The sequence below is a fragment of the Staurois parvus genome, unplaced genomic scaffold, assembly GCF_062004578.1.
Source record: "Staurois parvus isolate SC_StPar_1 unplaced genomic scaffold, SC_StPar_1.0 ptg000299l, whole genome shotgun sequence".
In the NCBI taxonomy this organism is placed as follows: domain Eukaryota; kingdom Metazoa; phylum Chordata; class Amphibia; order Anura; family Ranidae; genus Staurois; species Staurois parvus.
In genome coordinates, this window is record NW_028318095.1 from 3,218,894 (window position 1) to 3,246,705 (window position 27,812).

Sequence of the window (27,812 nt, forward strand, 5' to 3'; positions counted from 1 at the left end):
GTTGACTCAATCTGTTTGTGAGAATATTACTTGTATTCATTAAAAAAACCATTATATTAGGATAATGTGCAAGGCTGGTGCACCCTCTTTTTGTTGTTTTGTAGTGTCCGATGGTCATTGCCTGATTTTGACAGGTGGCTGAGGCGAGTGAAGCATATGCCTCAATTGTCTGCTTTTACCTCCTGACAGTGTCCTTGTACACCAGCGTAACTTTACTTGAGGGTTTAAGTAAGACCACAAATGACTTCAGGGAACTCTGTTCTTCAGGATCTCCAAGATACAAGAAACCAATGGCTGATTCTACTCACCAGTGCCTGCCTAAAACTAACAGGGTGGGGTAGTCACACAACCCTAGCTGCATAAACTTAGAACTCCTGATAACATTCAGCAGCTAGTTCCCTAAACTCAAACACTACCTAATGGCTCTTAAATCCTTTATCTCTTCTCTAATCTTCCCTTCCTTCATACATCATCCTGACAATTGTCTTCAAACATGCAAATAAACTTTTAACACAGAGAGTGATTCAAATCTTCTAAGGCTAATCTACTACAATAAATTAGCCAGAGTACTAAAGTAGGAAAAAGTTATTTATTTCTTCCAGGTTAGGTAATTGCACATTCCAAAGGGAGGAGACAAAAGTTCAGTCTTCTGTGTCACAATTTAGGGTTGTTCAATGCCTGTGAGCCTAACCTACACAATTGAAAGGTGTAGAGATGGGCCAATAAAACGTTAGGGTTTATAACTGCTCTTCCATTGTTGGTAGTCATCTAGAAAAGGCAAATAATACTGGAAATTAGAGACATAAAGAAACATAAAACACAGTCTAAGCTCACCTATTTCACATTTCCTACCAAGAACCTATTCACCACACATTCTTTATTTTTCCAATGTACGTTTTTAACCTCTTTTTATGTTTTTTTTTTTTTTTAAACTTTGCTCTTACCACTTAGCATTGCCATGGGCATACTGCCTACACAGGAGGATCTGTGTACAATTTGTAGTACAAGAGATCTCAGTAACCCTCTTTTGCTGCGGTTCGTGAAGAGTACAGCTCATGGCAGCTTTGGGTCTGATTTGCACTTTCATTTTATTTCATATTTTTTTGTGTCTATATTTCATAGTGATGAAACATTAACCCCATGCACACTTGAGTCCAAAAACACTGCTATTACAGGTGTTTGAGATTTGTTTTTTTTCTGCTTCTAAACACCCCTCCATGTTAACCTATGTGTCCATGCACAGGAGTTTAGAGGAATTTAGAGGCAGTGGCGTTTGGAGGCAGAAATAAAAACATCACTTATGCATCAGATTAAAAAATGCTCAAGAGCGCCTAAACACGCATAAACATACATTAACGCTAGGAGAGTTTAGGCACGTTTCTGCGTTATTGCATTGTATTGCCCAATAGAATGTTTAACGCCAATCAGGGGAACGCGCAAAAACGTGCATGAAAAAGCAGCTTTTTACAGTGTTTTTGCTGCTGCTAAACTCCTGTGGGAGAAAAAAGTGTCAACAGAATTCAGTGTACAGGAAGCCTTAAAAAAAATTAAATCTGATTATATATTAATTAAAAATGATATGTGTTTTAAAGCTGAAGCATGTCCAAAATATTTTTTTGCTATTTTCACAGTTAAATTAACGTAGTTGTAATTACGTGAGGCTCTGACTGCTACTGTGCTTGATGCATGGCTTACTTTTACTCAGGCAGCAGTCTTCTGTTGCTGTTGAATGTCTGACGCTGAGACTTGTAGTTCCAGTTGCAGTATCCTGATCACTGTAGGTCTCTTGTAAGAAACTCCTCCATTCATAAAAAGCCTTTAATTATTTTCAGTGAATAGAAGGTGAGCTGTACCATAATTAGAGAAGGGGAGCCATAATATTCTCTTCTCCAATCACAGAAATTCTTGCTTTCATTGCAAAGAATGTATGGTAATTAATGAATAGAGGAGCTGTTGAGTGAGCAATCCACAGTGATCAGTGTATGGCAGATAGAACTGCTCATTTAGCACCACAAGATACTGCTGCATAACAAGAGATGTAACAAATGATGCAGCAGCCAGAGATGGGGTACACAACATTAGACCTAAATTATTTTAATTGTGTAAATGCCCAAAAACTCATTTTGGCCACACTCTAGCTTTAATCTTAGGCTCACACTAATGTGGTGTGAGAAACCCCACAGTCGCACGGTTCTCGCACAACATTAAAATCGCACTATCCTTGCAATCCGCAGGGGGTGTCAGTGCAAACTTAACAACACCCCAATGGATTGCAAACGCAGTGCGTTTGCCTGCACCGGATTGCATGGTACAAAACGACAATGCAATCTGGTTGCAGTGCGTTCCCAAAAATGCTGCAGACAGGTCTTTGGTGTGGATGCAGAGCGATTGGAGAGATTCAAAATTAATTGAATTGCACATGAATGTGTTGTGGTTCCTGTGTGATTCACATGGTGTGAACCAGAGCTAAAATACTGCTTGTATAACTGCCTACATCAATGTTTATGCTATCTGCCTATACTCCCCTGCCTACCAGATATCAGACAGGAGGAGGTGATGCATTGTAAGTTGCTAATGCATTGCACAGTGCTGTCGTTCTACAATGTTCTTAGGCACTGGGAGCTGAAGGGGTAAATGTCCAGCAGACTGGGGCAGAAGACCATCAAATAAAATTAATAGATAAAGAAGGACAAGCAACATATAAAGAGAAGGGAGAGGAAATGACTGACACAGGTGTAAAGTAACTTCTTCAGTCTTGAACTGAGATTGGTATCAAGATACACTTCAAACCTCAAAGCATGATTCCTGCTACACTTAACTGCCGGACATCCATGCCAGTCTATAAACACAGTTATTTTTCATGCCTTTGTAATCTTTTTGAAAAAGGGGATCCCTCTGAATCCACTTTAAAGTACAAAACGTGCTGGTCTTAAATAATTCCATAAGTCATAACAGGCCAAACTCTCTAACTTTTTCCAACATTTAGGAAACAAGATATGGATTTTACATTGTAAGACACTATTCAGCCAGGGAATATTATATATCTGGCGTGTACCCTAGCCTTTTCTGTTTTTCTTCTACATAGGATTCCCACGGGTTTTTGCAGACCGTATTCTCTCATTCTGAAGTTGTGAGTTTTGGGGTGGAGGGTAGTTTCATGTTGGCTTTTCTAATGTGCTCTAATTACAACCTTCCTCAAAAACTGCAGACATACATTGTGTTGCTTGCAACACTCTCTCCTTGCAGGGATGACAGTGTGATGCATCCAGGTTTGTCAAGCCAAGTTTGCTTTACACAAGGCTCCAAAGAGATTCAAGTTCTCCATCATGGTCGCTCTGCGTGGTTAGGAGAAGAGCCAACAGCTTCACATGACTGAACCCGATCGTTTAAAATAATCAGACTAATTTCTAACATCTGTAAGAGAAAAGCTCATTTGACCTCACGACAGAAATATTTCAGTTTAGCTAAAGTCATACCAGCTTCTCTTTCCAACCGTCTACTGATTCCTATTTTATTCAATAAGACAAGGGTGTTCAAATTGCCGCAAACCAAATTTCAGTTTAATACTCCCAGATATGATATGGTAGCAGTTGGTTTTAGCACTTTGCACATCTGCATTGTCCGCTTTACGGAATAAGTCCTATATTGTTCTGGTTACCCATGAGAAGGCCTTCTTGGCAAGACCTTGTTACCTAGCAGACATGGACCCATAACAATGCAACAATACAGCAGCAGTGAAGTGGGATTTCATTAGCAGCTCTCTGACCAAAATCTTAAGTAGGTAATTAGGGCTGATTACAGGATTATGACACCCACATGAATGCCCCGAGGAATGTGATATACAGAACATCCAAAAACAAGTTAACTGGTGAAGGCAGAATGCTTTATAAAGGTGGTGAATAACCTCCTATATCTTGTGTGAATTTAAGGTGTACCTGTCGCCCATGCACAATCCAGGCAGCCATGCTGGTAGTTGGAAATGCAGTAGTGGCATTTGCCAGAAGTACAGGTATGTCTTAAATTCACTATAGAGTGGAGTGATATCTTAGGGACTAAAGGAATCAGAATGCGCATCCTCAATCTACCCTGCTTTAACAAAACCACAAAAACTCTACAGCAATTGCAGTTTTAAAATAATTTCCAAGGACAATTTTCCACCAGTAGTTCACATAGCTAACTGTGGACTATTGTATCCTCCATATTACTGCTCTCACTACAACTGTTTTTTCCCTTATTTATATAATCTTTATTTAACATTGACAAACCAGACAAGTAGTACAGTTCCTAATTTTTCACGGCATGGAGTACACACCACAGTTGCACAAACAGCTGTATAATAGTTCCAAAGCATTGAGGAACATGTAAATCACTATTTTCCAACTGAGATCTAACATGTGCACAGTAAATGAGTGATTTTACTATTGGTCACGTCAAGAAATAGTAATGTTTCTTCACACTCTTTTACTCTTTTTGGCTTCAAAAGGTTTTGTCACGTACAGGGGCGGACTGACCATTTGGAAACTCGGGCACTGCCCAAGGGCCCGGGTCAGTAAGGGGCCCCATGAGATGCCCCTAGTACCTTTTTTATAGGTTTTTTTTAGTTTGGGCAAGGACACAGGGACCCCATGATCCCCTATTGCCTGGGGGCCCCATGAGTTGTCAGTCCGCCCCTGGTCATGTAAACACAGGATGATGTTTAAAAATTGTACTGCTGTTGTTTAGCATCAATTCACCACTAAAAGTAGTATGTCAGCGAATGCTGACTTCCTATAGTCAAACGTTAGTTTTATCCCTGAATATGGGTCCTCCAAGGTCACAGGTATACTTTTTAGAACTTTTAAACTATCTAATAGAAGCGGGTCGCATTCAACTGAACGTGTTCTGTAATGTTGAAGATATTTCTGAAGAAATTATGTAGTGGCTTGGACAAGCTACAAAACATCTTCAACTCTGCAAAGCGAGTCCAGTTAAATGTGACTAACTACCACAAAATATACCATGACCTGAATAAATGTGAACTTTCACAGACAAAATCAGCAATGGCTTAAGCTAGCCTCCAGCCACACCAGCTACTGCAGAACTCTAAGGCTGGCTATATATGATTCTTTTTCTTTCGTTCAACCAGTTGGTTGAACGAACAAAAATGAATGGATTCTCCCATCAACACATTCAAGGTTGACAGGGAAATCCCCCCCTTGTAACTATTGTATTCTGACAGCAGGGAGACTTCAAGCACAAATTTTCCAACTGGCTGGTTGTACACAAGTCAGTTGAGAGATCAACTTCTGTACAACCAACCTGCCCAGGATGATTTGAAATTCAGCCAGTCCCTACTGAACCAGCCGATTTTCGAGCCATGTAGGGCCAGCTTTAGATGTCAGCTGTCAATAACTGTTTGAATTACCTAATTCCATGGTTTCTACCCCAGGAGGTGAACTAAACTTTCCAAACACACCACACATAGAGGGGTTATATCTAAACACACATCTTTATTCATAAGATCTGAGAACCCTTAGAAATTCATTATTACTTATATAGCCTAACAACTTGCATACTGTGCATCCCAACGTTCAGAGGTAGAGAACAGGAACACCTTCTTGACCAAAAAATGTATGCTACTGACACACCATTACCATGTAGCAGACCACATATGTAAACCATGAAGTATGAAAACATATTAAAACCCAAGAACGAATGTTGATAGTACTGCAGCTTCCAGTCCTTAGATGTGGTGGCTGCATTAGTCTTCTTTTTTCACACTTTCTTCCTTTCTTTTAACCTGGTAATCCTGTCATTAAGTCAATTCCTGTTCTACAGGGACAATCATAATAAACAGCATTGTCACATTATTACAGGGAGTGTGGTACAGCTATATAACACCTCCCTGTCTTCTCTATAACATAAAGAGGTGTTTTGTAGTCCATGGAGATGTCTAGGAACAATGGTAACTGATAACAGTCCAGAGGCAGAGAGCACAGGAAGTTATCAACTCAAAAGATTTCTGCCTGAATGAACAGCTATTTTTTTTCTTGTCTAACAGATCTAATAACACACTTTCAATGGTATAGTTAACAGACCAAAAGGAAGCATTAAGAGAAATGTATTGCTAGAGTTCACCTACACTTTAGTCATACAAAATGACCAGCTAAATCTACTGGTGGTATTTCCCCCCCTTGCTTTTCCTTCCTATTAGTATTTACAAATAGCAGATGCCATGATTGAAAGGTTGTTTGTAAACTTTTGTGAAAATATAAACACCTTTGGCAGTTAAATAGGTCATTTATTTGGATTGGATCTAAAATAGGGACATCTGAGGAAGAAAGACGGATAGAGGGGTTTGATTCTAAAAGAGGGACATCTGAGTAGGAAAGTGGGATGTGACCCCAAAAAAGGGACATCTAAGTAGGAAGGAGGGATTGGACCCCAAAGGGGTGACATTTGAGTAGGAAAGAGGGATCTAACCCTAACAGAAGAGCATCTGAGTAGGAGAGAGGGATTTGACCCCAAAAGTGGAACATCTGAGTAGGAAAGAGGAATCTGGCCCCAAAAAAAGGACATATGAGTAGGAAAGAGGGATTTGACCCCAAAAAAGGGACATCTGAATAGGAAAGAGGAATCTGACCCCCAAAAAGGGACATCTGAATAGGAAAGAGGAATCTGATCCCAAAAGAGAGACATCTGAGTAGAAAAAAGGGATCTGACCCCAAATAGGTACATCTGAATACAAAAGAGAAGTTAAAGCCTATAACAGGAACATCTGAGTAGGAAAGAGAAAAGGGGTTTAACCCTAAAAAAGGGACATCTGAGTAGGAAAGAGGGATAAAGGGTTTGATTATAAAAGAGGAATAATAAAGTAGAAAAGAGGGACAGATGGGTTTGATCCTAAATGAGGGACATTTATGTAGGATACTGGGTTAGAGGGGTTTGATCTTAAATGAGGGACATTTGAGTAGGAAAGTGGGGTAGAGGAGTTTTATTCTAAAATGTGGACATATTAAGTAGCAAAAAGGCTTACAGATGTGTATTTCCAAAAGAAGGACGATCCCTTCATAAACAGAACAGTTGGGATCTCTGCAGAATTGGAAAGACTTTGCACACACACACCCCCCTGGCCCCTTACCTGAAGCGATGCATACAATTCCATAGAGCAGAGAAAAGTGAACAAACTCCCCAATCATGGTGCTCTCATGCCACCGACAACCCCGAGATAATGGAATACAATCCCCAGGAAATCCAACACAACTTCTTGCAAACCCCAAAGTAAATCCAGCCGAGCTTAATATAAGCGACTTTTCCCGCGAGCAGGTTTAAATCCCAGAATCGAGAAGGTGTAGAGGAGCAGAAGATCACTTGTGGTCTCCAGAAGGTCCAGGTCCTGATCCTCCTGGGGGTAGAGTGCAGACCTTCTCCTTGTCACCAGCCAGGACTCCTTAGAAGAAAACTCCAGGGCTGATGTGACCTGAACCCCCGAGATAATCCTCAGCCCAGACAAGACGACTCCTCCAGTGGATGTCTTCTAGCAGACCACCTAGGCTATATTATTCCAGGCATCGCTCTCCATCTCCAATCGCAGTTGCACTGCTCTGCTACAGATGGAAGTTTTGGAGGATCCTTGAAGGCAGGAGTTGTTGGTGATGGATGGATGAATGGATGGATGGACGGATGAATGGCAGGGATCCTGAGTTCTCCGGGTCTTTTACTCTTCTTCTTGGGATGGGGAGTTGCTGTGAAGTTTGCAGGCTGCTGGTTCTCCCTCCTGTCTCCTGCTCACACCGGAGTTGATCCCCATTTCATTCTAAACAGGCGATGCATGCAGCAGCAGCAACTCTGCTTAAAGGGGCCGCCTACACTTCTGCTCTTTTGTTGTTTGTTACACATGGAAACCTTCAGGCTCTGACATTCCTCCATCCAGGATCGTTGCTGCCATCTGCTGCTCGCACTAGCGCAGCCTCTATACCACTTGATCGTTTTTTTTAAGATTGCAAAGAATTCTGCATTGTTATACCTTATTATACATTGCTATATATTATTATGCATTGTTACAATTACATGTTGCAATTTTACACCGTTTGTTTTTTGTTACCTTTTATCAGATTCTTGTAAAAAGGTGTAAAAAGTCTAATCCTAGTTTTATAACCATTGCAGTGTACGTTTGTGTGTGTTTCTCTGTTTTTTTCTCCCCCTTTCAATATTTCTTTTAACATTCTACTAAAATTTTGTGTAGTACTGACTGGACCTTGAAAAAGGGGACATAACCCTAAAGCTTGTCTTCAAAATTGTATGTTAGCGCAAATAAAAAAAGTATCACGTCAGCAGGGGCGGACTGACAACTCATGGGGCCCCTGGGCAATAGGGGATCCTGGAGACCCTGTGTCCTTGCCCACACTCAAAAAAGCCTATAGATGGTTCCAACGGCATTTCATGGGGCCCCCTACTGACCCCGGGCCCTCGGTGCTCGAATAGTCAGTCCGCCCCTGCACGTCAGTACTCAATTGTTTCTGTTGCAAGTGCACTAATACGGCTACAATCTTGTAAAAAGGTGCAATGCCAACAGAAAACAGCAGACACAGAGTTTTTCACTTATGATCTGTTCACACATTTTCTACATTTATCATTACCATATCAACTATATTTATCTTTATTACATGTATATATATATTTATTAAAGAGGAGTTTCAGAAGGTACAAATACAATGCAAGGATATTTATCTGTCCAAGGATCCAGCACCATCCTCACCCAAGCAGGTTCTTCACTGCTTTTGGGTCCCTGGTGTCAACATCTTAAAGTGGAGTTCCACCCATTTTGACGTGTTCCTCAGATTACAATGCTCACCCGCAGTATGGTCCTATATGGATATTTTATCTTTATTTCCTATTATTTCTTATTATTTTTTATCATATGTAGGTGGCACTTCTGGTCCTCGCCACTTAAGCGATTTTGTCATTAGGTGACTCCCTGGGATATCGGAATCATCTATCCCAGGAGTCTTCAGGAAACCTATTAGTGAAATCTCGCAGTTTTTTGAGACAGGTTGTCATACCAATGGGACAGGAACTTCCATTGATGCTGCCATTGCTATGGCAACCTTTAATCAACAAAGTGCACTGGGCAGTGTCATTACTAAGCAGGCACGAGAGCAAGTGGTGCATGCTGGGTGGCCAGCTGCATGAAATCCTGGAAATACACAGGAACAGACTTCAGATGTTCATATCTTCGATAGCCGCTGCCTGCCGGGATCATGTAGAAAATTACTTATTTATATGTAAAATGTATGAACACACAGTTATGACAATATACAAATTAATAGGTAGGAGTACTAAGAATCACAGGGGTGCTTTTATTTAAAAATTGGAAATCCGCTTTAATTGAAACCAACTATGAAGCTTTGCGGCTTCACAACTAAGTTCCCAGTGTGCATGCGCGAGCCACACTGCCCTTTGTTACTGTGATGTGTCCCAGGAGGCTACTAGCAAGGGGGGGTGAACTTTCCCTTGAATCACCTGGATCCGTGAAAAAAGTGGGAGCTGGTACCCACCCACCTAAAAAGAAAAGGTTCCAAAAATGTTAGAGGAGGGGGAAGGCAGAAAATTAGAACTTCCCCTTTTGTTTCCCCATTTGGGTGAAGTTCATGTTATGCAGCACATCATTTTATGCATCAATATTATGCAGTGCTTCACATACTATTCAAGTAGTATTGCGCATCTTACTGGAATCAACCATGGGCTTATTCATTCGACTAACCAGGGGGCAGTAAAAGCAGATGCTTGAACTGTGGTTTTACTATCAACCCCTTTTCCTATTATCCCAACCAACCACCTATATTAGAACATGCAGCTCTCAAGTCTCTACATTCCATTCCATGTTGTATTCACATTAATGGAGCTGCCGTGCAACTGTGTGGCACAATGAATTAATATTTTGAAGGTTAAATCAGGCAGTGAAGGAAGGGACATATCGCCTCTTCAGCACCTGTTGAACTCTCGCTGAGAAGCGATCCACCATGGATCACTTTTCAGAGGGGCAGCAGGGAAAGCTGTATGTGTGAACAAGCTCTAAGGCTACATAAAGGCCAGGTTCACAAATGTGCGGCCATGCGGGCCACAGTTTGCGCGGGCACAAGAGTACATTCATTTGAATGGACTCCTGTGCCCCAGGACATGCAAGGAAGAAGATCCTGCACTACTTGGGAAATTGCAGCCCTCTCGGGAACCAGGGTTCCTAGTACGGATGCAATTTCCAGTATGGGTGGTGTGCCATTAGAATTAATGGCACCCGCCTGCAGGTCCCGCATTCTTCTGTGTGGGTGGTGCAGCTGCAGGCATTTGTGCTGGTCCCACAGCGGCACCACCCACACAGATCTGAACCAAGCCTACATAGAGGGATAGTGGTGTTGAGCTTGCTGCAGCAACATTCTGTGCTATGGTCACATACAAACTGGCCAATTAGCTGCAGCTAGTTTTTGTGCAGTCAGAACTCCACAGAAATGCCAACCCATGTAAAGAGCAATGGCTCTAGCCATTGATTTGTGCAGAGTACAAATCTAGCACTCACCACTGACAGCTGCTGCATCCTCTCTAAAGCTGGCTATACATGGATCAAAATGTGACCAGTTCAGTAGGGACTGGCCTTATTTTGATCCATGTATGGCCACTGTGATTGAACAGAAGTCAATTTTCTGATTGACTTTTGTTCAATCAAAAATTGACACTTGATCAGCTCTGCAGGCTATTCACTGCAGCACTGATCAGTGTGTTCTGATGGCGGGGAACTTTCCCCAATGTCAGAATACAAAGACACAGCAGGGAGGATTCCCTTTTTACCTCAAATGTGTGGATGGGGTAATTGGGTCAGTTTTTGTTATTCAACCCACTGATTGAACAGAAAAGAAAACCTGACTCATCTATGGCTAGCTTAACCCCTTGACGCTGACGTAACACAAATATGTGGTCTCACAGAACCGGGCTTTTTTCAGACAGGCCGCATATTTGCATACCTATCTTTCTGCTGGAAGCATGCCGCACAGTGTGCTCCGAGCACAAATACCGCGGTGTCACTGAGAGCCCCGGGTCCCGTTCTAACAATCGAGACCTGGGACTCCCGATTCCGGGTTACATGATCGCTGTGATAGCCTCTGATTGGCTATCACAGTGATCATTCACTTCACAGCCTGGCCCCTTGTTTTTTTTTTTCTCTCTATGAATGGAGGAGAGAGATACATTGCATCTCTCTAAATCCTGGCATAGAGGGAAAAAAAAGTTTGTTAAAAAAAAAAAGATACATGAATAAATATTAAAAAATAAAGCAAAAAATAAAAAAAAATACCTAGATCAAGGTTTGATCTAGTTCAGTGCCAGGGTAAGTGTTTGGGTCAAGGTTGGGGTCAAAGGTCAAGATCAAAAGGTCAGGGTCAAAGGTCAGGATTTTTAATTTTTTTTTAATTGGTATCAGTGTCAGTTAGTGTCAGTGTGTTTTAGGTAAACAAAAAACAAAATGCGCACTATTGTTTTTGGGCTGTACTACGGGTACAAACAACAAATAACATACACATATATGGTATTACTGTGGTCATCAAGACCTAGAAAATGTATTTTTGGTTGTTCTTTGGTGGTAGGTTATGGTAGTAACAAGAAACACACAGCTAAAATTAAAAAAAAATATTTTTTTAAAATTATTTTGGGCCAGTTTTCCTTTGATAATATCAAAAATTAGGAGATATCATTACCATTTACCACCAAATGAAAGCCCAATTTGTCCTGAAAAAAATGCAGTATAATTCACCTGGATGTACAAAGTAGTTGTGATGATATGTACGGTTTTACTAACACAAGTCAATGTTGTAAGATTGTGCTTAGGCATTTAGATTTGTTTTACCCTTAGACGTGAAGGGGTTAAAGTGTTTCTAAAGGCTGAAGGCTTTTTCCCTTAATATATTTTCTGCATTATGGTAATAAAACCTTCTGAGTGCCCTCCTTGAACCTTATCTCAATCCAGCACTGTGCACAAGATCTTTGGCTCTCCCCCGGCTCCTGCTGCTGTCAATCACAGTGGTAGTGGGGCCGAGCCGTGCTCTGTGTGTCTTATAGGCACACAGAGCCTGCTTGGGAGCGAGCCAGCAAGAGTGCCCCCAGAACAAGTAGCTTGCTATGGTAGGCACTCGGTGAGGGGGATAGGAGGCAGAGTCTAGCCTTAACCTTCCAAACTGTCTTAGGAATGTGGGAGGAAACTAGAATATCCAGAGGAAATCTACACAAGCACGGTGAGAACATGCAGACTCCATGCAGATGGTGTCGTGGTCAGGATTTGAACTGAGAATCCCCAGTGCTGCAAGGTATATGTGCAAATCAATTAGCTATTTTGCTGCAATGGAACAATAGATGTTTATGATTTACATTTCAGTAAAGTTTGCAGGACCGTATATACGCAAATAAATTAATACAAACATAAATAAACTTGACTTTAACAGGGTTCCTCCACACCAGCTCTTCTGAGCTGTATTGTTCAACACACAGACAAGAAGGCATTTTCCCTTATGTCCTATTGCTTCGGTTCAGTTCACTGAATCGGCATGTCATAAAAAAGGATATGCTGCATTTTTGCACCGCACACAGCGTCTTAATGGCTCAGTCCCCAGGTATTATAAGTTCAAAATATAAAAATAATGAAAATTTTAAAAAAAGTTCCTTTAATTGTATTAACATCTATACGCTAAACTATGGACCTTGCAGTGGGCCCTGCAGAAGGGTTAACTGCTCATTTTTGGGGGATGATGGGGGGATTCTGAATGAAATGATATACCTACCTTATACCTCACTCCCACAGGCTTCCACTCTTCATGATCAGTCCCCTGATGCCGATTCTGTTTGTTGTCTGACTGCTTGTAGCTTTTTTGAGCTGTCCTGTACAATGCAGGATCATCAGTCCTCCACTGTATAAAAGGCCATCAGATGTTTGCCCACAACCCAGGACTTTGGAAAATTGAGGCAAGCCAAGAAACCTGGATGACACCATTGACCAGGGGCTCTCAAATGCATCTTGGAAAGATACTTTTCCAGTGTTTTCCCCCTCAGATGATGTGCATTGTCACATATTTCAGGAGGCTGACCCAGATATCAAAGATGTAATGGGAGATGGATTCATCTGCCCTTAAGCCGGCCTTACATGGATCAGAGTTCAGCCGTTTCAGTTGAGATCTGATCCATGTATGGGCAGGTTGTTTGTACCCAGGCTAATCCATTGATCTACATGGGTGCAACCAGCGTTGCAGTTTTTTGGACATTTGATTACTGCCAGGGGCTATAGCCGCTAGTAGTAACCATTGTGTTCTGCCACAAAAGCGCAGCGGGGAGGCATTTGTCTATGAACACATTCAATGTTAATGGGGGAATGCCTCCCACTGCACTATTTTGGCAGAATTGAGTGATCTTCTTTCCTTCTGCCCATGGTAGAAGGAAGGAAAATGAAGTAATCTTTGGGTTGCTTCAGTGAAAAAGGTGAGAGGAATGGGGAGGAAGAGCAAAATAAAGAATAAAAATAGTAAAAAGCCTGTAATTGTCCATAAATATATATTTGTAGATTTTCATTACTAAACATTTCTAAAGGTGACTTCATAAGGGTGATGTTCCAGTTCAAAAGCCAAGTCACCTGCGTATTCACCTAATTTAGTCTATTTTGCTGTATTTGGCCATCTTCTAGATTCCCCTTTATTCCAGGATATCCAAGTCTCAATGACATTCACCTTATTGTTAAAACAGTCAGGGTTACATTGTTAGGCACCAATTCTGTCTACACATTCACCTTCATTGATTTTATCAGCGATTCCCTAAGGACACCCATCAGACTTGATCCACTTTATCATCTAAAACTATCTAGACACCCCACAAATGAGGACTGCATCCTATAATTTTAATTTCTACACAATAGACATTCACCATGTGACCCTGGCTCAGCCAGTTTTTAGAACCCCCATAGAGGAGCCAAATGCCAGGGTGAATCCTCATTTTTTAAATAAGCCCCCTAAAATCACAGCATTGCAAATCAGAATTGAGGACATATTCCCAGAGATGGAATAAAATTAAGGATACCTGGGATCATTGCTCAGTCACATGACTAAAGTCTTTTGCAATTGATTGCCTCCTCTGAGTCACATTAAATTTAATGAGAACAGCTACACCAGAGATTTGCAGTCATGAAGTTGAGTGTTTGATCTCCCACTGAGGCACAGAACCACAATTGAAGGCAGAGGCTCTGCAGGTCATAAGAAATAGATATTTTTTGTCATTGCAGAAGATTTTGGGGCAGTTATTGAAAAATGAGTGTTATCTGATAGCCCACTGTACTCAATATCTAAAGGAAAGGAGATTTGATGCCTTTGTTTTTCAAAATTGTCTGGTTGTTCTACAATATCCTTCCTTTTCTGCAAGCTAAGATTTGTCAACATCAAAGTGTTCATGAAAATATTGTGACAGTGCTGCAGCATCAGCATAGAAAAGCTTGAATACATTGACCCCAATCCTGCAATGGTTGCATTGTCTCATATAGCTATGTAGAACTACACACCAAAAAAATCAGTCAAATAGGACTTTTAAGGTAGTACAATATTCCAATTCAGAAAATATTGCTAAACATTAGATGTGTGTTTCATTGTAATTCACTTTTTGCACACAAATTTTCTTTTCAGAGATTCAAATGTATATGAATCTCTGAATGGACATAGTAGCAAATGTCAAAAAATCTGAAAAAAAAAGTTATAACGAAATTAACAAATGCATTTGTTTCCATCGAATGATGTCACATGATGGATAGTAGTTCGGGCCCATGGGGAAATGAATTTAATTTTCAAAATTTGTTCTATTATTGGGATTCGGATAATAAATGGGTCTGAATTTCGTTCCATTTCGTAATTCGAATGCACATGATGCTAGTCAATATTGTCCAATCAGCTCATGCTATTTCTCTTGGTAGGTTGGACTAGCATCCAAAAATATTGAATCCTTCAATCCAATCAATTTGATAATATACTGTATCAAATATATAGCAATCTTCCAGCAAAACTGCAAATTTTTCAAATCCACCCGGACCAACAAATATATGCAACAAATGCCAAAGATTCAAAACATATTCCAAAAATGAACTGGTTCAGCATAGCGAATATGACGAAATGAAATTCTTCAATGCACAAATGCATCCGAATTGAAACAAAACAAAACTTTCCGGCGTGCACATGTCTACTAAAAATCTATATATTTATTTTTTTTAAACACAGAGAAGATTAAAAAGGTATATAAAATTATACCATATATATAAAACAAAGAGAAACAGTTTTCAAACCTCCCAAAGCCAAAATAAGCCTTCACAATTATTACAATCAAGTACAGAATATTCATGTTTCTGCATCCAATCATGACTGGTTCTCTTGAAATTGTTCCCAGCATATTCAGAAACTGCAACAACTGCGTTAATTATTAGGCACGCTGCTGACACAGGCATTACAGGCACTTCTGACTTAGACTTCTCATTGGCAATGGGAGGGATGGCAGTTGGAGGGTTTCCAGAGCAGTCCCTTTTCATTCTCTATACTCTGAAGCTGTCTATAAGGCTGCTAATGGGTAGGGCAAGTAGAATCACAAGCTAATGATTGAGACACTGGGATTGCAAATATTATCTTCCCCTTACCCTATACTGCTAGCCTACTACCCCTATGAGTTAGACTAGCAGTATAAAGGAGGTGGAAACCCAGTCTTCGCTATACTAACAGTTGGAGAGGGATTTCTCTATAAGGCCAGATAGGCCACCTTTTCCTGTATTATTTTATTAGGCTCAGTCAGCTGAATTATCATCAAAACCAAACCTTTTGCACTTCCTTCCCAGACTGTATCATTACCAGATATCATATTGGCCTTCTACACATCAATAGTTCCTAGGTTTTTCTCCAGTAATGCCATAATATCTACATTTTATTGCATGCAGTGTAACGGGGGAATGCAGTAAGAGCTGGGATGGTTATGTCTCTCACTCTATGCAGTACTTGGTACTAAACACTGTTGATTTTTTTTATTTGATTTCAACAGCTTGCCTACCTTCTTAAAGTAACAAAAGTTGGGGTCTGATAGGTGCTGAACTGGCCTTAGTCACACATAAGGCAGATTTTTAAACACCTCTGAAAAGCAATCTGTAGTGGATCACTTTTCAGAAGTGGTTTAGAGCCAGTTGGCAGGCATTCAGGAGGCGATAAACCACCTGTTTTTTTTTTCCCCAGAGGAATTTTACATTGAACTTCTGCCTGACTGTGCTACAGCCATGTGCCTTAGATGTGGTGGTGACACAGTTGTGGAACAGTTCCATTGACTTTAATGGAGCATGGTTGAAAAAGCCCATGCATACAGACATATACAGACACATCTGGTTAACCTACCAGTAGGTGGTTAGGGGGCAGTAAAAACATGAATGAATCACTTGTTCTTGCTCAAAATCCCAATCAGGACATTACCAGATTACAGTAAAATATCTCAATATTTAAATTGGAATTCCAGGCATGGTATATTTTAACAGAGTTGCTCCAGCATCTTTTGATTGAATGCAAATCATTCTCTGATTGGAGAGGTGAGGCGGTAACATCACGCTCTCCACCTTGTCAAATCAGAGATCGCTTTGCATTCATTTTACACATAAGAACAAATCAATAGCATAAGTCCATGCAGTTCCTCATAAATCTGTAGGTACTGGTGCTTGTAAGCCGAGACAAACGATAGAAGAATCCTCTGCCATCACCCCAATAATACAGCCTCTTACCAAAAGGATTTGACCACCTTAAGAATGATCGAATTGTACAGCTTTAAACCATCAATCAGTTTGCTATGCAAGTACTCTCCTTCCGAATCCAGTGTTTAATAAACCAGATCTCTTCTCAAGATGACATACATTAAAGAGAAAGCAAGGCCGTCTCATAGTGTAGTAAAATAGTAAGAATTAATTTATTAAAAGTATTGCACTTACATCAATCAATTACCCCTGACAAAGTTTATTGATGACAAAACGCGTAGGGTGGAGTGATGTCATCGCGCACCGACAGAGATTGCGGCCATCTTGTTGGTTTGAATCTTACCTTTGACATGCTGGCTTTTATATTGATTGATGTAAGTGCAGTAGTTTTAATAAATTCATTCTTACGATTCTATTACACTATGAGATGGCCTTGTTTTCTCTCTAATGTATGTCATCTTGAGAAGAGACCTGGTTTATTCGACAATGGATTCAGAAGGAGAGCACTTACACAGTGAATTGATTGTTGTGTCTTATGTGTCTGCACTAGTTCATGCCTTTTTGATATACACAAGTCCATATTTTTATGGTGGGGATATATTTCTATCAGTTTTTGTAATTATATTGAAAGCACTTATTATTGTATTCTTCTACAATGTGTTTAGCCTTTTAAATGAGCTAGCTGCTATATTTTGTATTTTTGATTGACCCTTTTGAGCTCAAGCGCACGTGTTTCATTTGTACTGTATTATAGATTGGTAGATCTACTTCTTTTCAACCACAGTGGCCACACATGGATTGAAATTTGGGTGGTCCCTGTTGAACTGGCTGAACTTCAATTCATGTATGGCCAGTTTAAGTCATGAAAAAAATCTGATCTTTTTTACTCACTATTTAATGGGTAACCTCTCTCACACAGAGCAGCAGCCCAACTCTACGGTGGTCTGACGAGCACCTCCCATCCCCCCCCACAGTCCAATAATCAACAGCCTTGCTCAGAAAGCAAATTTGCTGTCGATTGGTGCACTGTTGGAGGAAGGGGGGTGTTAGACCACTGGTCATCATGGCCAGTCTTTCCAGTTTGCTGTAACAATTGGTATTTCAACCCATGCTGCAGTACTTACCAATTAAATAGGGAGTAAAAGCAGATCATATTTGCTAATGTATATGCAACCTGGCCACATTACAATAATTAATCATGAGGGTTCAATGTATTTATAGGTAGAGTCTGGTTGGCCGACCCAGACATCTTATATGTCTTTGATGCTCCAACAGTGAGATCTTCTCATTTCTGTCCTGTCCACCTTGGAGCTTTGGTTAAAGAAAAGGTTAAAGTGGTTTTGAAGCCTAAAACATTTTTTTTTTAACCTTAATGCATTTCCTTTATTAACCACTTGCTGGAGTACAACAGAAAGGCAGCCTCTCTGCACTGGATCATATATCACCTGCCTCAGCTGTGCTGTGATTAGGTACAGCACAAGCTGATCAGTGGGTCCCGGCCAATAACTGACGGTCAGGACCTGCTGATGGGTAAAACGGATGACAGGACAGAGCTCTGTGATCGTAAACAACACAGAGCTCTGTCCTGACAGCGGGGATGTGCCAGTTTTTGTTTCCCTGCAAAGCAGGGAATAAAAACTAGCACATTCCTTAGTAAAATCACACAGTACACACATCAAGCACTGTTAGGCACACAGTTAACCCTTTGATCGCCCCTATATGTTACCCCTTCCTAGCCAGTGTCATTAGTACAGTGACAGCTTATATTATTAGCACTGATGACTGTATTAGTGTCACTGGAGATGTAATTGGCAGTTAGTCAGTGCCTATATAGTGTCAGTTAGTGTCAAATTGCTCGCTATACTATCACAATCCCTCTATAAGTCACTGATCACCATCATTACTAGTATTAAAAAAACAAACAACAAAAAAAACTACAGTATATATACCATAGTTTGTAGACACTATAACTTTCACACAAACCAATTAATATATGCTTATTGGGCTTATTGCTTTTTTTTTTACCAGACATATGTAGCAGGATACATTTTTAAAAAATATTGTTTTTTTCAACTTTTTTTCATTTATATAATAAAAAAAACACAGTGATTATAAAATACTACTAAAAGAAAACTCTATATGTGTGAAAAAATGATATAAATTTCATTTGGGCACAACGTTGCATGACAGCGCAATTGCCAGTTAAATTAGTGCAGTTACCTATAGAAAAAAATGGCCTGGTCAGGAAGGAGATAAAACCTTCCAGAGGGCCAGTGGTTAAGATAAAAGCAGTTCCAGTATTAGTATATTTACCTGAGTTCTCACTCGACCCAGTGCTGTGCCCATCTGTAGCAGCACATTCTTTTCTCCCCACTCTCACAGGCTTGGCTGAGAGCAGTGAGAGCCATTGGCTTCTACTGCTGTCACTCAAATCCTGTGATGAGGGAGCCACCCCATGTGTGTCTATAGCTGCAGGCAACGCATCTTGGGATCAAGCTCACCTGAGGGCCCCCAAAGCACGCAGCTTGCTATGGAGGTACTTGGAGAAGAGGCAGAGCCAGGAGCACTGGCAGGGGACCTGGAAGGAGAAGGATCAGGTCTACTCTGCTCAAAACCATTACACAGAACAGGTAAGCACAACATGTTATTAAAAAAATATAAGTATAAAATCACTTTAAGATTAGAGGTAGGTTTGGTTTGAAGGGAGGATGAGGGTAATATATTTTTTCTCAAAGTTGAAATCGAAAAGAACTACCAGAACTGAGCTCCCAGCAATGTAACCTATGGTACCGCCAGGTGGACTAACCCTGATTCATTTACCTGAATTCAGAAATTACATAATCCTCTGCAGACCAAACAAATCTGCAATCAAAGGTGAATTACAAACTTGTGGTTGGCCAAGAAAAAGATGAGATTTGTTGAATTTGCCAGCTGGATCTGCTCATCTTCTATCTGATTTAGCACTTTAAGTTTTGAGATGGAGTCCCACTGTTTGCCTAGTCCTTGCCTTGGGGTCTCTGACCTCGGACCATCCAAATACTGCACATTCAATTTAAAATGTTACGGTGATTAAGCACAGCTTGCTCCCAGATTTGTTTATTGATTGATTTATGGTGACAAATTGTTTGCCAATAAAACGAAGAAAGAAAAATTTGATAAATCACCACAGCAGGTGGAGATTGAGGCTGGGCCTGGAGATGCTCCTGAAGAAAGGAGTCTATATTGTTTTCTAATTCTGGAAAGAAGAAATATTTATCATTGCATTCTGTACAATATAACATCAGTATGCAATAAAAAGTGCCCCACAGTCCTCCATTCTGATATCAAAGAATGTATCCCCCTTTCTAAAATATTACTCATATTTCAGTCAACTAAATCAGGCAAAGGTAGACTACATGGTACACTCCAGTCCAAAGAGAAAAAAACAGTATATCTAAAGCAAAACCTTTTCATTTTATAGGGTAGGTGGAGGTTAAAACTGCTGTCAATTTTTTCCCATCTGTGTCTCATTAAAGAATATGTAAAACCAACATTTCATATTCCTGACATGTGCCTGCAGTACCATCTACTTGTATGAAGCCAGTCCCTTAGCTTTCCTATTAAAACGGCCCACACTAGACATGAGAGCACAGTATGGTCAGTTCTCTTGCTATGCTAGAACCTCAGCCCGCTCTCCTCCAATGATCAATGATTTCTGCTCACACGCCCCCCCTCCCTTCCCCACACAGCCATTGACTGGGAAGACCAGTGTTTGCTGTTTTTCCTCCCTAGCTCTCTGTTTTTAGCTGCATAAGGAGCTTAGTGGGTATGTACAAGGGCACTTGTAAAGCAGGTAAAAAAAAGCAGCTAAATAAAAAAAAATGCCTTTAGTTATACTATAAGTTGTGTAGTTATAAAATATTTGAATGTTCATCCATCAAAATCACATGTAAATTCATACTGTGAATGGAGTAGAATTGAATGTTCTCCGGCTATATTCTTTACAGATCAAATGTTAATCATTAAAAAAAAAATTTGAATGGGGTTAATACTGCAATATGGCCACAAGATGGACCTGGAGAGCATACTCCTTTGCTATGATGCTAAGCACCAGCATAGTAGGTCACAATTAAGTATTTTCTCCATTTATTTGCTCCATTACTGTGACTAGAGCAGCCAGAACCTGGAGCAACTGTGTATGACAACCAATCAGCTTCTAGCTTTTATTTTCAAACCTTAACTGAGCAAGCTGAAGTAAGAAGCTGATTGGGTACATAGCACAGCTGCTGCAGATTTTCCTTCTGTAGTTTTAGTAAATGTGCCCTCTGCTGATTTTTTATTTAATAAAAAACATTTGAACAAGATGGAATATAGTCTGAGAACATTTGATTTTGCCCCATATGCACAGAGTAAGTGCAGTTTTGATGGACAAATAGGTTTGCAAATGTTTTATACCTTCACCTCTAAACTTTAGGATCGCTTAGAAGGATCCCCTTCAAGGACAGAAAACAATATATACTCAATGGTGTCACTGCCTCGTTGAATTTACACATGAGGTCTTGATCACTTGCTAATGAAAATGTCACAGAATCTTCCTGCCTGTGAAGAAGGAATGCTTCACACATACAGACAGCAAGAGAATGTCCATAAAAGTCCAATATAGTGATCCTGCCATTGGCTATCTGTCACAAGCAACAGGATCACAAATGTGAAATGGCCCTAAAGATACATGTAGTGTCCTGGGAACCCCTTTTGCTTACCGATTTGTAATGCAGGAGAAATACTCTCAGTCACACCTACTCCTTTCTGTCTTTCATACCCAAAGCCTGATGTATTAGAATATTGGTAGAAAGCTCTGTGGAACTGCTTTATCACAGCTACCAAATCAGATTAAATCCTTATTTATCTGTATGGCAACCATAAGTAGGAAAGCAAGAGGGCCAGTATGATAGACAGCCAGGCGGATATACAGGTGAAACTCAAAAAATTAGAATATCGTGCAAAAGTTCATTTATTTTAGTAATGCAACTTAAAAGGTGAAACTAATATATGAGATAGACTCATTACATGCAAAGCAAGATAGTTCAAGCCATAATTTGTCATAATTGTGATGATTATGGCTTACAGCTCATGAGAGCCCCAAATCCACAATCTCAGAAAATTAGAATATTGTGAAAAGGTGCAATATTCTCGGCTCAAAGTGCCCCACTCTAATCAGCTAATTAAGCCATAACACCTGCAAAGGGTTCCTGAGCCTTTAAATGGTCTCTCAGTCTGGTTCAGTAGAAAACCATCGTTGATGGTTTTCTACTGAACCTGTGCAGAAAACCATCATTGACACCCTCCATAAGGAGGGAAAGCCTCAAAAGGTAATTGCAAAAGAAGTTGGATGTTCCCAAAGTTCTGTATTAAAGCATATTAATAGAAAGTTATGTGGAAAGGAAAAGTGTGGAAGAAAAAGGTGCAAAAGCAGCAGGGATGACCGCAGCCTGGAGAGGATTGTCAGGAAAAGGTCATTCAAAAGTGTTGGGGACTTTCACAAGGAGTGGACTGAGGCTGGAGTCAGTGCATCAAGAGCCACCACACACAGACGGATGCTGGATATGGGCTTCAAATGTCGTACTCCTCTTGTCAAGCCGCTCCTGAATAACAAACAACTTCAGAAGCATCTTACCTGGGCTAAAGAAAAACAGACCTGGTCTGTTGCTCAGTGGTCCAAAGTCCTCTTTTCTGATGAGAGCAACTTTTGCATCTCATTTGGAAACCAAGGGCCCAGAGTATGGAGGAAGAATGGAGAGGCACACACTGCAAGATGCTTGAAATCCAGTGTGAAGTTTCCACAGTCTGTGTTGATATGGGGAGCCATGTCATCTGCTGGTGTTGGTCCACTGTGTTTCATTAAGTAGTATAGGGCCAATGCAGCCATCTACCAGGAGATTTTGGAGCACTTCATGCTGCCTTCCGCTGACTTCATTTTTCAGCAGGACTTGGCACCTGCCCACACTGCCAAAATCACCAAAACCTGGTTCAATGACCGTGGGATTACTGTGCTTGATTGGCCAGCAAACTCGCCTGGCCTGAACCCCATAGAGAATCTATGGGGCATTGTCAAGAAAAAGATGAGAGACATGAGACCGAACAATGCAGAAGAGCTGAAGGCCGCTATTGAAGCATCCTGGTCTTCCATAACACCTCAGCAGTGCCACAGACTGATAGCTTCCATGCCACGCCGCATTGAGGCAGGTATTGCTGCAAAAGGGACCCAAACCAAATACTGAGTACATATGCATGCTTATACTTTTCAGAGGTCCAATATTGTTCTATGTACAATCCTTGTTTTATTGATTGCATGTAATATTCTAATTTTCTGAGATTGTGGATTTGGGGTTTTCATGAGCTGTATTTGGCTTGGTACAGGCACAGCTTTGAAAACAAGGGCATCTAAAAAGTCCACTCAGAGCATCAGCCTTTAAACTATTGGTTGATCAGGAGGTGGTTAAGAGCAATATATAGCGGTGTTGTATACAAGTATGCTATATTTATTTTTTATTATGGTCTTACATAAAAAAGGAAGAATCTTCTTTTTTTATCAGGTAAGTATGAGAAACTGCAATTGAATAGTATGTATTCTAGAAAACCAGCGGGTGCATTTTACGCTCTTTTCCAAATGTTTATTTTCTGTCTGCTTACCACTTGCTGTAACAAAAAACATTGTTTACAGAGCTCAATACCTCAAACAGGAAATATGAACACAATATGACTGCATTAGAAAACTTAGTCCATATCAGATGACTCCTCTGAGGCTGGAATCAGACAAAGCGAGTCAGTAGGCAGGCAGCTACTGCTGTGTTGTCTCTTTAGCTGATCCATAATGCTCTAGGAATTCTTTGTTATTTATTAAATGTTATTTGTAAAACAAATATTGTGCATACATAGTAAGAAAGGATATGATAAAAAAATAAAATAGACATTCAATATTTAGTCTGCATTATATAGTATAGAAAAAAGCATGCCTCAAAGACCAAGACCAAGCATGCTCCCGTGTACCCAGCTTTCCACAATTCGGTTCTTAGAATCACTTAAAATGGGGGATGGGCAGGACGTAGCTAAATGTATATAGGCATTGCCTTCTTTCAGCATGTGACCAGTTTCCTTAACAATTAAAGTGGTTCTAAAGGCTCAAGGCTTTTTACCTTCATGTATTTTTACCTTCATGTATTTTATGCATGAAGGTAAAAAACCTTCTGTGTACAGCGGCCCCCCAGCCCCTACCAATCCTTACCTGAGCCACCTCTGATCCAGCGACTTTCTCAACAGCTTCTGCTGTCTGGGGACTCTTCCTCCTCATTGGCTAAGACGGCAGGAGGAGCCCATTGGCTCATGCTGCTGTCAATCACAACCAGTGAGCCAATGAGGAGAGAGGGGACGGGCCCGAGCCGCAGCTCTATGTGTCTTATGGATGCATAGAGCAGCAGTTCAGAGATGAGCAGACAGTGGTACCCCAAGGCAAGCAGCTTTCCCTGGGGGCACTGCTCAAGGGGGGGGAGCCAGGAGCACCGGAGGGGACCTGAGAAGAAGAGGATCGGGGCTGCTCTGTGCAAAATCACTGGTAAGTATAAATATGTTTGTTATTTTTGAAAAAAAAATAAAGCTTTAGTGTCACTTTAAATATGTACAATTTAGTATATAAATGATCATTTATAGCTGCTGGGTCTGAAGACATTTATTTAGGGAAGTAGCTGCTTGTACTGTTGGTTACTGCAAACCGCAGACATGCTGAATCTAAACAAAGCAGTGTTTATGGTGGACTGAACTCTGATGACAACTCCCAAAGCACAAAGAAATAAAAGACAGAAAAAATAGGTTGTAGAGTCATATTGCTTGGTGATACAATGAAGGGGATAAATGATCAGGTGATACAATGAAGGGGATAAATGATCATTATCCTTTAAAGCCTCAGCTTAGACTTTAAAGTGATATTAAAGTCAGATTTTTTTTTTGTTTAAAAATAACAAATGTCATACTTACCTGGTATGTGCAAAGGTTTTGCCTAGAACAGCCCCAATCCTTCTTTTCTTGTGTCCCCCGCTGGTGCTTCTGTCCCCTCCTTCCTGCCTAGTGCCCCCATAGCAAGCAGCTTAATAAGGGGGCACCCAAGCAGACTCACTCCTGAACCACTTTTCTGTGTGTCCATTCACACAGGAAGTCTGGCCCAGCCTCACTCCCCTGCTCTCTCCTCATTGGCTCTCTGGCTGTGATTGACAGTAGCAGGAGCCAATGGCTACCACTGCTGCCTCAGCCAATGAGGAGGGGGAGACCAGGGAGAGCCAAAGCTCTCATGTACATCGCTGGATGGAGATCAGGCTCAGGTAAGTATTATGGGGGCTTGGGGGGGTGCTGCTGCACACAGAAGGTTTTTTACCTTCATGCATAGAATGCATGATGGTAAAAAGCAAACCTTTACAACCACTTTAAGACAAAGTTTACAGTATAGTTAGGGGGCGTTAAAAACATACTGTTGAGCCTAGCCTTAAGGTTAGGGTAAACCCTAATAAGGTAAACCCTAACAATGATCTTTTCCTATTTGATTCCTTTTAGTCTGTTTAATATACTGATGAAAGTGTTTTTTTATATCTCTTCAAAAAGTGCAAAAAATATATATTGATGTTGCCAGAAATCTTATCAGTTGATAACTTCTTGTGCTCCCTGCCTGTGCTGCTGTTACACTGCTTCCAGCTATAGATAGAAAAAAAATTTGTTTTGTTTCGTTTTGAAATCTAACAAATTTTGTGCCGTTGGATTTGGTAAATTCGTTCAATTCGTTTTTGGGATTCGTTTTGGTAATTTGTAATCCAATTCAACTTGAAAACATTTCGACCAAATTCAAAACGTCGTTAATATTCGACAAGATTTCAACCAAATTAAAAAAAATTAAAAAAATAACAGGTAGCAGGGGACCAGGCCTTAAAGCGAAACTTCCCCTTTTGGGTGGAGCTTCGCTTTAAATTTGTTTTCAAATGTTTGTTCAAATTTGTTTTCAAAATTGTTTTTGATTTGTTTTCAAATTTGTTTTTGAATCAAATTTTGCCTGCATTTCGTTATTTTGGATTTGTTTAAATTAGTTATTTTTGTAATTCGTTATTTGGATACATCCGAATCTCCGAATAATGAAAATTTGTCCGAAATGCGATTCAGAACGAAACGCACATATCTAGCTATAGATGAAGACTACAGAACCTATGAGGAAGAAGAGGAAGAGTATGCTTTTAGGCCATGTTCACACCTGTGTGTTTTTCTATGCGTTTTGCAGGAACGCAGTGCATGCCATTTATCATGATTTCCTATGGATCACGTTCACATCTATGCAGCTTTTGCGGGTGTGATTTTTTGGAAAGGGTCAGGGACTTCTTTTCCCGCATCAGTTTGCATTTTTAGTCTAATAGATTTCAATGGAACTGCATGTGAAATGCAAGTGCTGCAGTTTGCATGCATTTTTTATGCATTTTGGCACATTTTTTAGCGTTTTTTTATGCGTTTCGCATTTTTAATCTGCCCAACAACAATTTGGCCAAAAAAATTTAAAAAAATAAAACGCATCAAAAACACGTCAAAAACACGTGCAAAATGCAAAAAGCACTGCAGAAATGGATCAAACTCAAACTGCATAGGTGTGAACCTAGCCTCAGCCCTGGCAATGCTTCTCCTGCATGGATACAATACAATGGCTCAGGGGCGTATTTACCACAAGGCAAACAAGGCGCTTGCCTAGGGCGGCATTTTTCAGGGGGGCAGCACTTACCCCAGAAGAAGGGAGGAAAGAAGGGACACATGCACCATGGGAACCAGGTGGGATCCGAGAGAGGCTGCTGGCTGCTTGATGGTGTATGTAGAGCCTGGCTATTGTTCCCAGGGATGTCCAGAGCTGTGAAGATGAGTGTCACTCTATCGCCGGAGGGTGGAGGGTAGTGGAAGGCTCTCCTGGGTGGGAAGCAGGGGTGTTGTTGGTCAATGTCCATGGGGGCAGACGATTTTTGTGTTGCCTAGGGCAGCACAAAACCTAAATACACCACTGCAATGACTGTTGTCACCCTGGGACAGGTAGTGTGTTATTCTCAGGATCACCAGCTGAAAATAAAGGAAAAAAAAGCCTAAAGCATGCTCACATAGTTGGTGACCCAGCAGTGTTCTTTAAAAATATGTTGCTTTGCCACAGTCCCCCCATAGCCTTGTTTTCCGTATGTCACCAGGGAGTGGCCCCATGAAGACATGCATGCGTTGCACCATGTGATAAGGTGGAAGCTGTAAAAAAATGGAATGATGGCCGGCCCCCTTTATGGCGTGGCACATGTGCCATAAAGTTCCCTTCGGCCTCCTGGGACTTGTAGCATGGGTATCCCACAAGGCCGCAGGTACTGTACACATCAAGTGTTAAGGAGGTGCCCAAAAACGATCCAATTCTGTTAGAAGGGGAGGGGGACAGGAGGACGTAAAGTGAAGCTAAACCCTCTCAGTCCAGATTAACTATGTTTATTCTTTATGCTGCTAGCATTAGTAAATAGATAGGAAATATTTGTTTTAAACTTTTTTTTTTATATTTATTTAGTTCCTTCCTGGTTTCTGGCCTAGACCAAAAGGATGTCATACAGATCAAGAGTCTTCATGAGCACTTTTTTCCTTTCATCTGAAGGAGGGGAGGGGACTAAGCGTCCCCTCCTGCCTACATGCATGAACTAAGGGCAGATGGATTCCAGGAAGTAAATGCTACATGAATGTCTGCCCTTGCTCAAGATGCTAGGGCAGTGTTTTTCAAAATTATTTCTACCCCCCCCTCCAAAAAAAAAAAAAAAACACACAGACATGGATGGGTGGATTTAGTTTGAATATTAAAAATAAATTAAATAGCTTTTTCAGTTTGTGGTGCTCAGATACAGTTTAGATCCACATTAATATAGCATAAAAAGTTGATGGGAAATGCAGTCACCACATCTATGGACCAGAAAGATGTAATTTGATGTGTAATACATTATGTACAATGAAAGGTTTGTTACCTTTTCTGTCGAGGACAGAAAACAAT

General features: G+C 40.7%; 1 protein-coding gene and 1 long non-coding RNA gene across 4 annotated transcripts in view; both read right to left on the reverse strand.

The window, feature by feature from the left end:
- The window catches only part of ROBO1 (roundabout guidance receptor 1), a 1,375,987-nt gene that overhangs the window by 507,787 nt on the left and 840,388 nt on the right, over positions 1-27,812 (reverse strand). The gene's annotated exons all lie outside the window — the stretch shown is intronic.
- On the reverse strand, positions 576-7,836 carry LOC149457873 (uncharacterized). Its single transcript, XR_016313540.1, has 2 exons — positions 7,121-7,836; positions 576-768 (listed from the first exon to the last, which is right to left on the reverse strand). It is a non-coding gene; the product is annotated as an uncharacterized LOC149457873 (long non-coding RNA).